This window comes from Pseudophryne corroboree, chromosome 4 (genome assembly GCF_028390025.1).
Source record: "Pseudophryne corroboree isolate aPseCor3 chromosome 4, aPseCor3.hap2, whole genome shotgun sequence".
NCBI classification, from domain to species: Eukaryota; Metazoa; Chordata; class Amphibia; order Anura; family Myobatrachidae; genus Pseudophryne; species Pseudophryne corroboree.
The window spans coordinates 91,538,191-91,551,786 of record NC_086447.1 but is presented as its reverse complement, the minus strand read 5'-3'; positions in this window follow the sequence as shown (position 1 = coordinate 91,551,786).

Genomic DNA, 13,596 nt, shown 5'->3' with positions numbered 1-13,596 from the left:
ATACTTTCAAGTTTTAAAAGCTACAATCTGTGATGAAACAAATCTATTATGTCTTTCTTTTTTTAGTAGGATGTATATACAGAGTATTGTAGAGTAAGAGCCAAAATTTTATACTGATTTCAGAAATAGCATCCTCATTGTGTGAGGTGCAAAAAATGTGGGGACAATTGCACCCTGTGTGAAATAGTAACTGTTTATTGCAATACAAACTAAAGACCAAAATATTTTCTAAAATGTATTTAATGTTTAGAGTGCTTAAAAATTATTTCATACTATAATGATAATGTTGCTAACCTGTGTCAGATATTTTCCAACATTCCTCTTGAATGCAACATCCCTGTCTGAGTTTTCCGGCTGCTGATTTCGAGTGCAAGTCCTACAGATGTAGCCAACTTTATCTTGACTGTTTCTCCGCCGAGACGGGCGTTTAGCCACGCTAAGGCGATAGCTGAGTTTAATCACAGGCAGGCGCGTTGAGACGATCTAGATACTCATCATGCATTACACATCTCCACCACTGTGTGGCTAATGCTCCACTAATCCAGTACTTTCGATCGTACAGTATAGCGGCGGATTGATCTACAGCTCTGGCAATACTGTAGGCGTAACGGGAGGCGGTGGAAAAAGTATGGAGTACAGTACTGTATGTGTATGGAGACGCAACTACAGTAATTGTGTAAAAGGAAGAATGTACAGTACAATGTATAAACACCGTGCTTTTAAAATATATGAGCGTCTGAGTTCGCTAATGCATAATGGGAATGGAGGACTAGCAGAAGGCGGAGGAAAACACCGTGCTTTACAAATGCGAGCGTCCGAGTCCTCTAAGGCATAAACCAACAGCAATGGGGCGGGGGCCGGGCGCTGTTTGCAGTACTTTCACACATGAAATTGGAAATCTCTCATGAGGCGTCGTGGGCTAGGGGTGAAGGCTCCCACCTCCCTCACTGGGGGTCCAGGGTTCGAGACATGATGTGCTTTCTTTCTTTTTTTTTTTTTTTCTGTAATAATGCACTGTATTATTTTATTTACATTGTAAGACAGTCAATGGAAGGATGCACACAGGTTTCACATAAATCAAAGTACATCTGCAGGAGCGATTCTTTACGCTAAATGCAACCTACAGTACGGTACTGTAAGTGAGCAAAATAGTACTACAGTGGGCGTTTGTGTATTGCACATGACCTGCATTCCCTCCCTGTCTACTGCATGATCTGTGCAGGCTCCCATGGGGGAAGGGCAACAGGCTAGCAGGAGGCGGAGGAAAACACCGTGCTTTACAAATGCGAGCGTCCGAGTCCTCTAAGGCATAAACCAACAGCAATGGGGCGAGGGCCGGGCGCTGTTTGCAGTACTTTCACACATGAAATTAGAAATCTCTCATGAGGCGTCGTGGGCTAGGGGTGAAGGCTCCCACCTCCCTCACTGGGGGTCCAGGGTTCGAGACATGATGTGCTTTCTTTCTTTTTTTTTTTTTTTTCTGTAATAATGCACTGTATTATTTTATTTACATTGTAAGACAGTCAATGGAAGGATGCACACAGGTTTCACATAAATCAAAGTACATCTGCAGGAGCGATTCTTTACGCTAAATGCACCCAAACAGCGTGAATGAAATGAGTGTATTCTGGCGCTACCAACTAAGCAAAACAGTACTGTAGATCTTCAGCGTTTGTGCATTGCACAGGACCTGAATTTCCTCCCTGTGCAGGCCCCCAGGGGGGAAGGGCGATGGGGGTAGGGGGGAGACGATGGAAAATACTGTGCCTTTGAAATGCAATTACATGAGCGTCCGAGTACACTACGGCATACTGTAAACCAACACCAATGGGAAGGAAGTGCCAACCTTATTTTTAATGTGTTCCCGTGACATTCACTTTAACATTTTTTTTTTCTCTCCAATACAGTACATCCAATGGAAGGATGCACACAGGTTTCACATAAATCAAAGTACATCTGCAGGAGCGATTCTTTACGCTAAATGCAACCTACAGTACGGTACTGTAAGTGAGCAAAATAGTACTACAGTGGGCGTTTGTGTATTGCACATGACCTGCATTCCCTCCCTGTCTACTGCATGATCTGTGCAGGCTCCCATGGGGGAAGGGCAACAGGCTAGCAGGAGGCGGAGGAAAACACCGTGCTTTACAAATGCGAGCGTCCGAGTCCTCTAAGGCATAAACCAACAGCAATGGGGCGAGGGCCGGGCGCTGTTTGCAGTACTTTCACACATGAAATTAGAAATCTCTCATGAGGCGTCGTGGGTTAGGGGTGAAGGCTCCCACCTCCCTCACTGGGGGTCCAGGGTTCGAGACATGATGTGCTTTCTTTCTTTTTTTTTTTTTTTTCTGTAATAATGCACTGTATTATTTTATTTACATTGTAAGACAGTCAATGGAAGGATGCACACAGGTTTCACATAAATCAAAGTACATCTGCAGGAGCGATTCTTTACGCTAAATGCACCCAAACAGCGTGAATGAAATGAGTGTATTCTGACGGACTGTGCATCTTCGGTATTTGTGTATAGCATAAGACCTGTGAAGGCTCCCAGGAGGGAAGGGCGTAGGGCAAGACAGTGGAAAATACTGTGGTCAAAGAAAGGGCATATGTAAAACTAAGGGAAACTGTCACAAAGTACAGTAACTACAGTACTGTACGTTGAATGCCTGGAACGCACGACGTCTGAGACGCACGACGTCTGAGACGCACGACGTCTGGATCGCTCATTGAGCATAAGCATGGCTGCTGTACCTGTAGTACGTGACCGTCCCTATGCTCTGGGTGAGCTGCGTCTCCTCGTTCGCTGGCGGGACAGAACTCTCGCCAGCAACGAGGAGAAAGTTAGGGCATATAGGAGGGCCAGCAGGGATATCCTCCGGACCTACAACCGGAGGAGAACGGTGAGGTCTCTCCAGAGGAGATGGAGCGACCTCGTGAGGAGGACCCCACGACGCCTGCAGGCCATAAGGGATTGTAAGTACAGTACATTACTGTAGATTACTGTACTTTAAGTTACTGTAGTTACAGGTACAGTACATTATAGCAGGGGCTGCTGTAGCAGCAGGTATCCGGTCTATACAGCACTGTACAGTATTTGTGGTAAACAAATGGTTAAACAAGGACCAAACATTAACCCGGGTCAAAAGGTCAATTTGTTTTTTTGCGTCGACCTAGATGGTGCGGCTTTTGAAATTGGTTGACACCAGTTACTGTAGGTTGACATGGTCGTTAAGTTGACATGGAAAAAGATCGACATGCGTTTTACAAAAACAATTGTTATTTTTTTAAACTTGTGTATATACAGTAGTTCTTTACAATCCAGGTGGTCTACGATTGTGCAGTGTACAGTATCATGCAGTGTACAGTATATGCAATGTATCACAGTGTATCGTGCTGCGTAATTGCAGCGTGTCATGCAGTGTACATTCAGTATATGGTATTGTGCAGTGAGTGTAATACATAGTGAATCACATCGTGCAGCAGAGCCGGCCTTAGGCATAGGCAAACTACAGTAGGCAAATGCCTAGGGCATTTGCTATGCTTAGGGGCACCAGCAGCTTCTGCTGATTAAAATGATATGCGGCATGCCTATATTTTGCGTGACTGCGGCTGTATCTGTACCTGGCTAGGGCCAGCACTGTCGTGCAGTGTACTGTATACACATGTGGTAATTGCAGTTTTTTGTGTAGTGTACATTGTATCATATTTTGCAGGGAAATGTGCAGTTTGTCATATCACGCAGTCGTGCAGTGCATTGTGTGGTTTAATTGCAGTGTGTCGTGCAGTGTGCCGAAATTTGTGTTTCAGATAGTACAGTGTTCTAAGGGATGTTACTTTGGCAGAAATTATTCTAAGGGATGTTACAGTGGCCTAATGTGTTCTGACGTGCATTACTCTTGCATAAGGTTCATGACTGGCAGATCTCTACTTTGTGACGTAATGTGGATATACTACTGCACTACTGTGACGTACAGTAACGTGAATAAGGTGCTCTACTGTGTGACACAACGTGAATCAAGGACAGTACTGTGACGTGAATACGGTGCTCTACTGTGTGACACAACGTGAATCAAGGACAGTACTGTGACGTGAATACGGTGCTCTACTGTGTGACACAACGTGAATCAAGGACAGTACTGTGACGTGAATACGGTGCTCTACTGTGTGACACAACGTGAATCAAGGACAGTACTGTGACGTGAATACGGTGCTCTACTGTGTGACACAACGTGAATCAAGGACAGTACTGTGACGTGAATAAACTGCACTACTGTGACATGACGTGAATAAGATGAATTCAGGTGAGTACTGCATCATCTGTCATGAAATCAATTTGTAATGTAATGAACAGTACTGAGATGGTTAAGGGTGGGAGGGCTGCATGCTGATGTGTGTCATAATGTTTATAAGGGCAATGCTTATGTGTGTTACAATGTCTATAAAGGTAGTGTTCTGTCTAATACCCTGGACCTACTGTACTGTAGCGATACTGTAAGTGTACTGTATGTCACATTTAGAAATGTGCCCCTTAAGTTTTGAAGACAGTACAGTACACTATGCCCTCCTGAGTGATTAGGTGCAGGGTACTAGAATGAACAATTCCATTTATTGTGATGTCATAAAGATGCTGTCAATGTTGAATTTCATTGGCTGTACAGTATGCTGCCATTATACTGTATATATATTTTTACAGGGCTGGTAGCACGACGTCACAGGAGGCGGGACAGGCGCCGCCAAGCTGGTAAGTATTGTCAAATACAGTAGTGTACAGTACATAGTGATTTCTATAGTCCCAACCCCCTGTCCTGACCATCACAGATAACTCGCTGCAATCCGTTAATGTTAAGAATGTCTGTTTACAAAACTAAATGTAAATATTAAACACAAAGTATAAATAACATTGTAGATAGCTGAATACCCGTGCTTCGCTACGGGATGAGGATGGTAAATTCCAGTGATAGTTGTTTGTTAATTTACGTTTGTTGGCGATCTAGTATATAGTACTGTATACTTTAAGCATACTGTATCTTGCTTCTCTGATGCAGATTGTTTATTGGCCGGACCCCTTTTTGGTCCTGGATACTGTGCAGTACATGTTTCAAATTGACAGCTTCACTTACAGTACTGTTATTTTTTTTCCCACAGTACCACCACCACCACCACCTGCTGCGCTGCCAGGTATTGTGTAACGAGAATTCTGGTGCTACTGTCATCGTTGTTACACTACTGTACATGTGTCCTGGATACTGTACAGTACATGTTTCAAATTGACAGCTTCACTTACAGTACTGTTATTTTTTTTCCCACAGTACCACCACCACCACCACCACCACCTGCTGCGCTGCCAGGTATTGTGTAACGAGAATTCTGGTGCTACTGTCATCGTTGTTACACTACTGTACATGTGTCCTGGATACTGTACAGTACATGTTTCCAATTGACAGCTTCACTTACAGTACTGTTATTTTTTTTCCCACAGTACCACCACCACCACCACCACCACCTGCTGCGCTGCCAGGTATTGTGTAACGAGAATTCTGGTGCTACTGTCATCGTTGTTACACTACTGTACATGTGTCCTGGATACTGTACAGTACATGTTTCCAATTGACAGCTTCACTTACAGTACTGTTATTTTTTTTCCCACAGTACCACCACCACCACCACCTGCTGCGCTGCCAGGTATTGTGTAACGAGAATTCTGGTGTGACTGTCATCGTTACACTACTGTACATGTGTCCTGGATACTGTACAGTACATGTTTCAAATTGACAGCTTCACTTACAGTACTGTTATTTTTTTTCCCACAGTACCACCACCACCACCACCACCACCTGCTGCGCTGCCAGGTATTGTGTAACGAGAATTCTGGTGCTACTGTCATCGTTGTTACACTACTGTACATGTGTCCTGGATACTGTACAGTACATGTTTCCAATTGACAGCTTCACTTACAGTACTGTTATTTTTTTTCCCACAGTACCACCACCACCACCACCACCACCACCTGCTGCGCTGCCAGGTATTGTGTAACGAGAATTCTGGTGCTACTGTCATCGTTGTTACACTACTGTACATGTGTCTTGGATACTGTGCAGTACATGTTTCAAATTGACAGCTTCACTTACAGTACTGTTATTTTTTTTCCCACAGTACCAACAACACCACCACCACCACCACCACCTGCTGCGCTGCCAGGTATTGTGTAACGAGAATTCTGGTGTGACTGTCATCGTTACACTACTGTACATGTGTCCTGGATACTGTACAGTACATGTTTCCAATTGACAGCTTCACTTACAGTACTGTTATTTTTTTTCCCACAGTACCACCACCACCACCACCACCACCACCACCACCTGCTGCGCTGCCAGGTATTGTGTAACGAGAATTCTGGTGTGACTGTCATCGTTACACTACTGTACATGTGTCCTGGATACTGTACAGTACATGTTTCAAATTGACAGCTTCACTTACAGTACTGTTATTTTTTTTCCCACAGTACCACCACCACCACCACCACCACCTGCTGCGCTGCCAGGTATTGTGTAACGAGAATTCTGGTGCTACTGTCATCGTTGTTACACTACTGTACATGTGTCCTGGATACTGTACAGTACATGTTTCAAATTGACAGCTTCACTTACAGTACTGTTATTTTTTTTCCCACAGTACCAACACCACCACCACCATCCGAGAGCTCCGGAAGTGGTAATAATTACTTTTTGTTACAGACACACTAGTTTCCTACAGTATTACTGTAATTTTTGTATTTTACAATACTTGTCATCTTTTACACACAGACCGCCTCGTAATTGATACAGAGGAGGAGCTCATTCCCATTGATTCGGGGGAGGAAGAGGAGCCAGATTATAGTAAGTACAGTAGGATTTTCTCAAGCCCATTCTTAAAAGTATTGACCAAGTCCACTTTTATTACTTTTCAGGCAGGGAATTCCAAACATGTACTGTACAGTATTTCCCTCACTGTGAAGACCCCTTTTCGCCTCTGTGCGAAATCGCCTCTACTTCAACAAGAGTTACTGTGCACGTGTCCTCTGTGTCCATCTTATCAAAAACCGTTCCTGTGTATTGTCCCCTTACTGTATACAGTATATTTGTAAAGGTTAATCATGTCCCCTCTTAATCTCCTCTTTTCCAATGTAAACATGCCTAGCCTGCCTTTCCTTGTATTCCATCTTCTCAATCCACTTCATCACTTTGGTCGCCCGCCTCTAAACCTTTTGTAGTTCCACGATATCCATTTTGTATTATGGTGCCCAAAATTGTGCATCCGACCCACCCTCCACTAGCCTAACCCTCCAATCATACTCTGAATCCACACTCTGCATTCTGAATGTCGGGATCCAGACAGCAGGTCTTTTAAATACAGTACTGTATGTCCCCTACCGCTGGACAGTCATTCTGCTCCTACTGTATTATGAATATATCTCTGCCTCCTGTAGCACTGTACTACTGTGCAATTTTGTAGTAACTGTACTCTACTGTATTTTGTTTATAATATTTTTTTATTTTCAACTCAGTAATTATTGACAGTGAGGATGAAAAACCCTCTCCCCAACTTGGTAAGTAAACTGCAGTATTGTACTGTACTGTACATTGTGTTAAACCAATGGGTTGGGTTTGCGTGACCAGCAGTCAGGATTCTAGCGGTCAGGTGACCGACAGTGGCATCCTGATTGCAGCAATCCCAACAGGGTGAGGTACGGTATCCTAACCCTCCTCCACTACCCCCTGATTCTGGCCTCGACATTCTCGTCTCTGAGTGCGAAATTTACTCTCCTCCTCCAATTCCTGACTGAATTTTTGCTTTACTGTATTCAACACAGAATACAAAAGTATATTTCATGGATTTTTTGCTTTCACAGGCCCTACACTGTCACAGGCGGTGGCGGAGGAGGAGGACCAGGACTCTATCTCTATGTCCATCACCTCACTGCACCCATTAAGTAAGTCCAGTCCGGTACATCGTGCCTCTGTAGAGCCAGTTTGAGCAAGGAGAGATTGATTGCTTCTTTTTTTGGTGGGGGCCCAAACCAACCAGTCATTTCAGCCACAGTCGTGTGGCAGACCCTGTTTATATAACATAAGGGTGGTTGGGAGGGCCCAATCACAATTCCATCTTGCACCTCTTTTTTTATTTATTTATCTTTGCATCATGTGATGTTTGGGGAAAATTGTTATAAGGTTTGATGTAAAAAAAAGGTTAAAAAAAAGAGGCAGATTAGATGGGCAAAGTGGTTCTTACAGTATTTGTCATCAAATTCTATGTTTCTGTATGCAGACCCTCCAACATGACCCGCCGCACTGCTCTGTTTCTAGACTTCCCTCTTAATTTATGATTTCCATCACCTGTGTTGAACTAGTTATATGATAAGAAAGCTGTTTCTTCACAGGTGATGGCAATAATAAATTAAGAGGGAAGTCCAGAACCAGAGCATTTTGTACCTAGTGGGGCGGGTCATGTTGGAGGGTATGTGTATTTCCTGGAATGAACCTTTTTTTTTTTCACATTAATGTTTTTTTTCACAGGCCCTACACTGGAACAGGCCACGGAGGAGGAGGAGGATGATGATGATGCTGCTGCATTTAGTGGTAAGAATTATTACTGACATTGATCTGATGCCATCAGAGTAGCACTTTTCATCAGATTTTTCTGGCAAATGCGTAGAAATCGGATGAAAATTGTTTTTGTTTGAACTGGTGATATTGCCCATACAGTAGCAACCGATCACATCCCACATTAACATTTACAGTATCTAGTTACACTTACAGACGATAATACAGTACAGTAGGTAATATTTGATTGGTTGCTACTGTATGGACAACATCCTGTTCTAAAAAAAACACCCATCTTACTCAATTTCTCTCTCTCTCTCTCTCTCTCACCCCTTGTCACTGTCTCTCCATTCATCTCTCTAGATACTGTCAGTGATGAATTTCCCATTAGGCACGAGAGGCACGTACTGTACCTAGTGGCGGCATCTGTTTGGGGGCCTCAGTTGGATGCTTACAGTATACTAATACTGTCATCCCAAAAATTACCACTACAGTAACTGCTAAATATTTTAAGTGTACTGTACAATATGCACATACAGTACTGTACAGTATACATAATTCAAAAGAAAAAAGAGTTGCTACCTTATTCTAGTCATAATCACCGGCATACGGGTCACTCACAAATTTTCTGATGGTCTCGGTGGGGTCCCTTGGAATCACCATGCCTGTCACAAGCATACCTTTTTTTACCCACCTGACACTGGGCCTGGACACTAGTGTACTATTACTATACTTTTTACTGTATACTGTATCTTATAATATTCTTCTCTTTTACCCACAGACGACGAGCCAGAATACATTTTTGGTAAATATACTGTACAGTAGCAATAGTTGGTACTGTAATTACAGTATTTGTTTTTCTCCAACATTATTTTAAGTCAAACTGATATGACTAACTGTACTGTATTATCTTTTTACAGTCCGTCGCCAACCAGTGGAGGAGACACCTGGTAATAAAATAGAAATACATAATGCACTGTACTGTATTCTAACTTACTGTAACATGTATAACACTGAGCTGATCATCTTCACACCCTCTGACATAACCTTACAGTACAAACTGTACTTTCTCTCCTTTTTCACCCTCTTCACTCCACAAATGCATGCTGCGTTTCCTGACTACTGATATAATAGTGTGTAGAGCGTAGCGAGGCACCGTGCCCACCGCGTGGCGAGCGAAGCAAGCATGCAAGGGGCTGCTTTCCGCTCGCCGCCCCTGTCGGGATTGTGTGGTCGGGATTCCGGCGTCTGTATTTTGACTGCCGGGATCCCGTCCAGCGGGATTACGTACTGATCTCCAGTCTGAGCCTGCCCTAGGCATAGGCATACTTGCCAAATGCCCAGGGGCACAAGCAGCTTCTGCTGATTAATATGATATGCAGCATGCCTACAGTATATTCTGTGCATACAAAATGCATTACTAATGTGCAGCATTATGTGTATACAGTACTTTGTTGTGTAACATATACTGTAGCAAGGGCACTACTGTGTGGTCTAATGTGAACAAAGAGCAATATGATGTGATGCAATGTGAATAAGTGGGAATACTTTGAGGAGTAATGTGGTACTATCATATGATGTAACGAGAAAAAGAGACACTATTGCATGATATGTTGTGAATAAAGTTGCAGTACTGTGTGGCGTCATTTCAGATTGGGGAATTACTGTGTGGCCTTGCCCCTTCCCAGCAAGAACATGCACCGTTTTGGGATGCACACCGAATGTGCACACTGTTGCTATTTTAAACATACAGTACAGTAAGTTGGAGGAGCACCAAAATGAGGACTGCTATGGTTGAGGGGTGATGGTGCTGGGAAAGGGGTACAGGCTCAGAGGCGGAAATAGCATCTGTGCAAGGGGGCAGCATCCAAAAACTTGACTAGGGAATCATATTATTTATGGCTGGCTCTGAGTACAGTCCACTATTATGGATAGTACTCCCTACAACACCACCTACAGTACTGTAACCCTCTTTTTTCTGAAGCGGTCATGAAATGTCATGACTGCTAATACATACAGTAAATGTCTACAGTATTTGTACTGTGGTGTTTAATTCCTTTGACAATTTGTTTATGACCTATTGAAGCTAAACTCTTGTACAGTACTTTATATTTTGAATACCAGCAATACAGTATAATACTGTACCTACAGTATACAGTAATAATTGTTTACTATTTGAATGTGACTAAATGTTTTTTTTTCTCCAATATAGTGCCAATTATTTATGGGGGCCCCAGACAGGGGCAAGATAGGTGGGCTGGCCCAGAAGCGGGCAGGCAGCAGCCCACTTATACAAGAGGTAAACTAAAGCAATGTTTAAATTACCTCGACAGCATACAGTAGTGTTTGATTTACTGTACTGACAATACAGTACTGTACATTGTAAATAACAATATTGTCTAATATAGAGTAAAGTACTGTATTGCCATTACTACACTGTAAAGTATTCAGTATTTGTTTTGTAATACTGTCCTTTTTTTCCCACAGAACAGTTGCAGCGTGCCATCCAGCTCCTGCGGGTGGTGGTCCACCTCTTAGTGGACCACTTTTTTAATGTTTTATTAAGATTAATTTAATTTTATTTAATAAAAAATTTTGTTCTTGTACTCCATTGTATAGTATCTTTTTCTACTGTATAAGATAGGCATACTGTACACCATACAATTATCTGGCAGATAATCTGCAAGATCTGGCTGTTTGTAATGAAATTCTCTCCTAATTTAGCTGTGGTGTACAGTACCTCCTGAGTGTGCTGGGGTGCTTTCTGGCCAGTTTGGGGTGATTTGGAGCAAGTTTGGTCGGCCATCTGGCCGACATGTGCTGTCGACTGTTTGGCAAACATGTGTTTTCACTCCAGCATGTGTGTGTCAGGCATTTTGTGTGTGTCAGGCATTTTGTGTGTGTCAGGCATTTTGTGTGTGTCAGGCATTTTGTGTGTGTCAGCCATTTTATGTGTGTCAGCCATTGCTGTGTGGTTCCACAAATGTTAGCGTGTCAAAGTGCTGACCACTGACACCACTATTTCACTTTGTACCGCATGCCTTTTGTGGAACCACACAGCCCAGCATGACTTATTGCTGGGCTGTGTGGTTCCACAAATTTTCTTGGAAAACAAATGAACATGAGTGTCTTTACTTTAATACTTTTTTTTTTTTTTCCCCCACAGATATCTATATACACAAGAAAAGAATGTAACGAAGAACAAACTACTTTTTTGTTTTAATTAACTTTCAAACTTTATTTAAAAAAAAACACCTTTTTTTTCTTCAATAAACTTTTAAAAATAGAAGTTTCCTGTGGTTTTTATTAAAATATGAAATGCAAGATGCCTAACCAAGTTGTTTTACATACAGTATACCACTCTTAATTGAATTCCCATCATACAGTAGTACTAATTTATACAGTACAGGAAGTTGGGAATACAAACATTGGAAACCACGTCATGTTTATTTTAAGAAACACTTTATTTACGGACAAAATCATTTGGAACATGTAACATCACACATACTGTACTGTATTGTAATAAAGCCAACATCACACATACTGTACGGTACTTTAATCAAAAGGTAACAGCACAAATACAGTAACAATATCAACTTTAACATTTTTATAATTTATTTTTTTGTGGTGGTGGTGCGGGGTAATGGTTTTTGTACTTTATTTTTAGGTTTTGCTTTTTTGAATTATTTTTCGTTTTTGTCTTTTGCTTTTTAACACTGTCGCATACGGACACCAGAATAGAGGACTGACAACAGCAGCCCCTGGATGGAAACGCAGCCCAAGGCCCCAGATGGACACAGCACAATGGACTCGGCTGCTACTGGATAGATACAGCAGCGCCCAAAAAATCAACAGGAATAAAAGGGGCAACTTGTAACAGGCCCTTACATTACCAGGAATGTGGTGAGCCAAGTTCATGCACTCCCCTTTGAGTAACCGAGCTGCTCCAAGTGGATTCAGCACAGTGCATGCAGCCCCAGAAAATGTACAGGTCATACAGGTACATTGACACAATTTTTTAGCTTCAGCTGTGTGAAGCTGATGTGCTGAAGCTAGGAGGTAGGTAATGATCTGGTTTCATCATAGTCGAGCTTCCAAGTCATTTTCCTCTTCGTTCTCAGCACAGAGTTTATGGTATCCCTTATCTTCCTCTTTTCTGGATCACCAATCCTCACGCGGCGTTCACACCTAGCCATGATGTCATGTACCAGATTTTTGGGCAGCGGAAGTTTGCCCTTGGAACCATCAAAGTTCACACGATTGGCCCACGTCAAGTATTTGTCGTACCGTACATGGTGCTGGAACAGAGAATATGCATATTTCTGAATATGTCCATTTGAAGCTCTGTACAGATGGTCGTCCAGGGAAGTTGAGATGACAGCCAGGGCAATATTGTTCAGAGAGCCTCCGAATGTATTGCGAAGTGGCCTGTGAGCAGGTGTGCTGGTCATCATTGGTGTTCCTGGCAACAGCACACTTGAATCCAGGCCTCTGCGGTCGTCCAGCCCTCTGCGGTCCTCCAGGCCTCCTCTGCGGTCCTCCAGGTCTCTTCTGCGGTCCTCCAGGTCTCTTCTGCGGTCCTCCTGGTCTCTTCTGCGGTCCTCCAGGTCTCTTCTGCGGTCCTCCAGGCCTCCTCTGCGGTCGTCCAAGTCGCTGACTTCGTCCAGTCCGCTGCTGTGGTCCAGGCCTCTGCGGTCCTCCAGGCCTCCTCTGCGGTCCTCCAGGCCTCCTCTGCGGTCCTCCAGGCCTCCTCTGCGGTCCTCCAGGTCTCTTCTGCGGTCCTCTAGGCCTCCTCTGCGGTCCTCCAGGCCTCCTCTGCGGTCCTCCAGGCCTCCTCTGCGGTCCTCCAGGCCTCCTCTGCTGTCCTCCAGGTCTCTTCTGCGGTCCTCCAGGCCTCCTCTGCGGTCCTCCAGGCCTCCTCTGCGGTCCTCCAGGCCTCCTCTGCTGTCCTCCAGGTCTCTTCTGCGGTCCTCCAGGCCTCCTCTGCGGTCCTCCAGGCCTCCTCTGCGGTCCT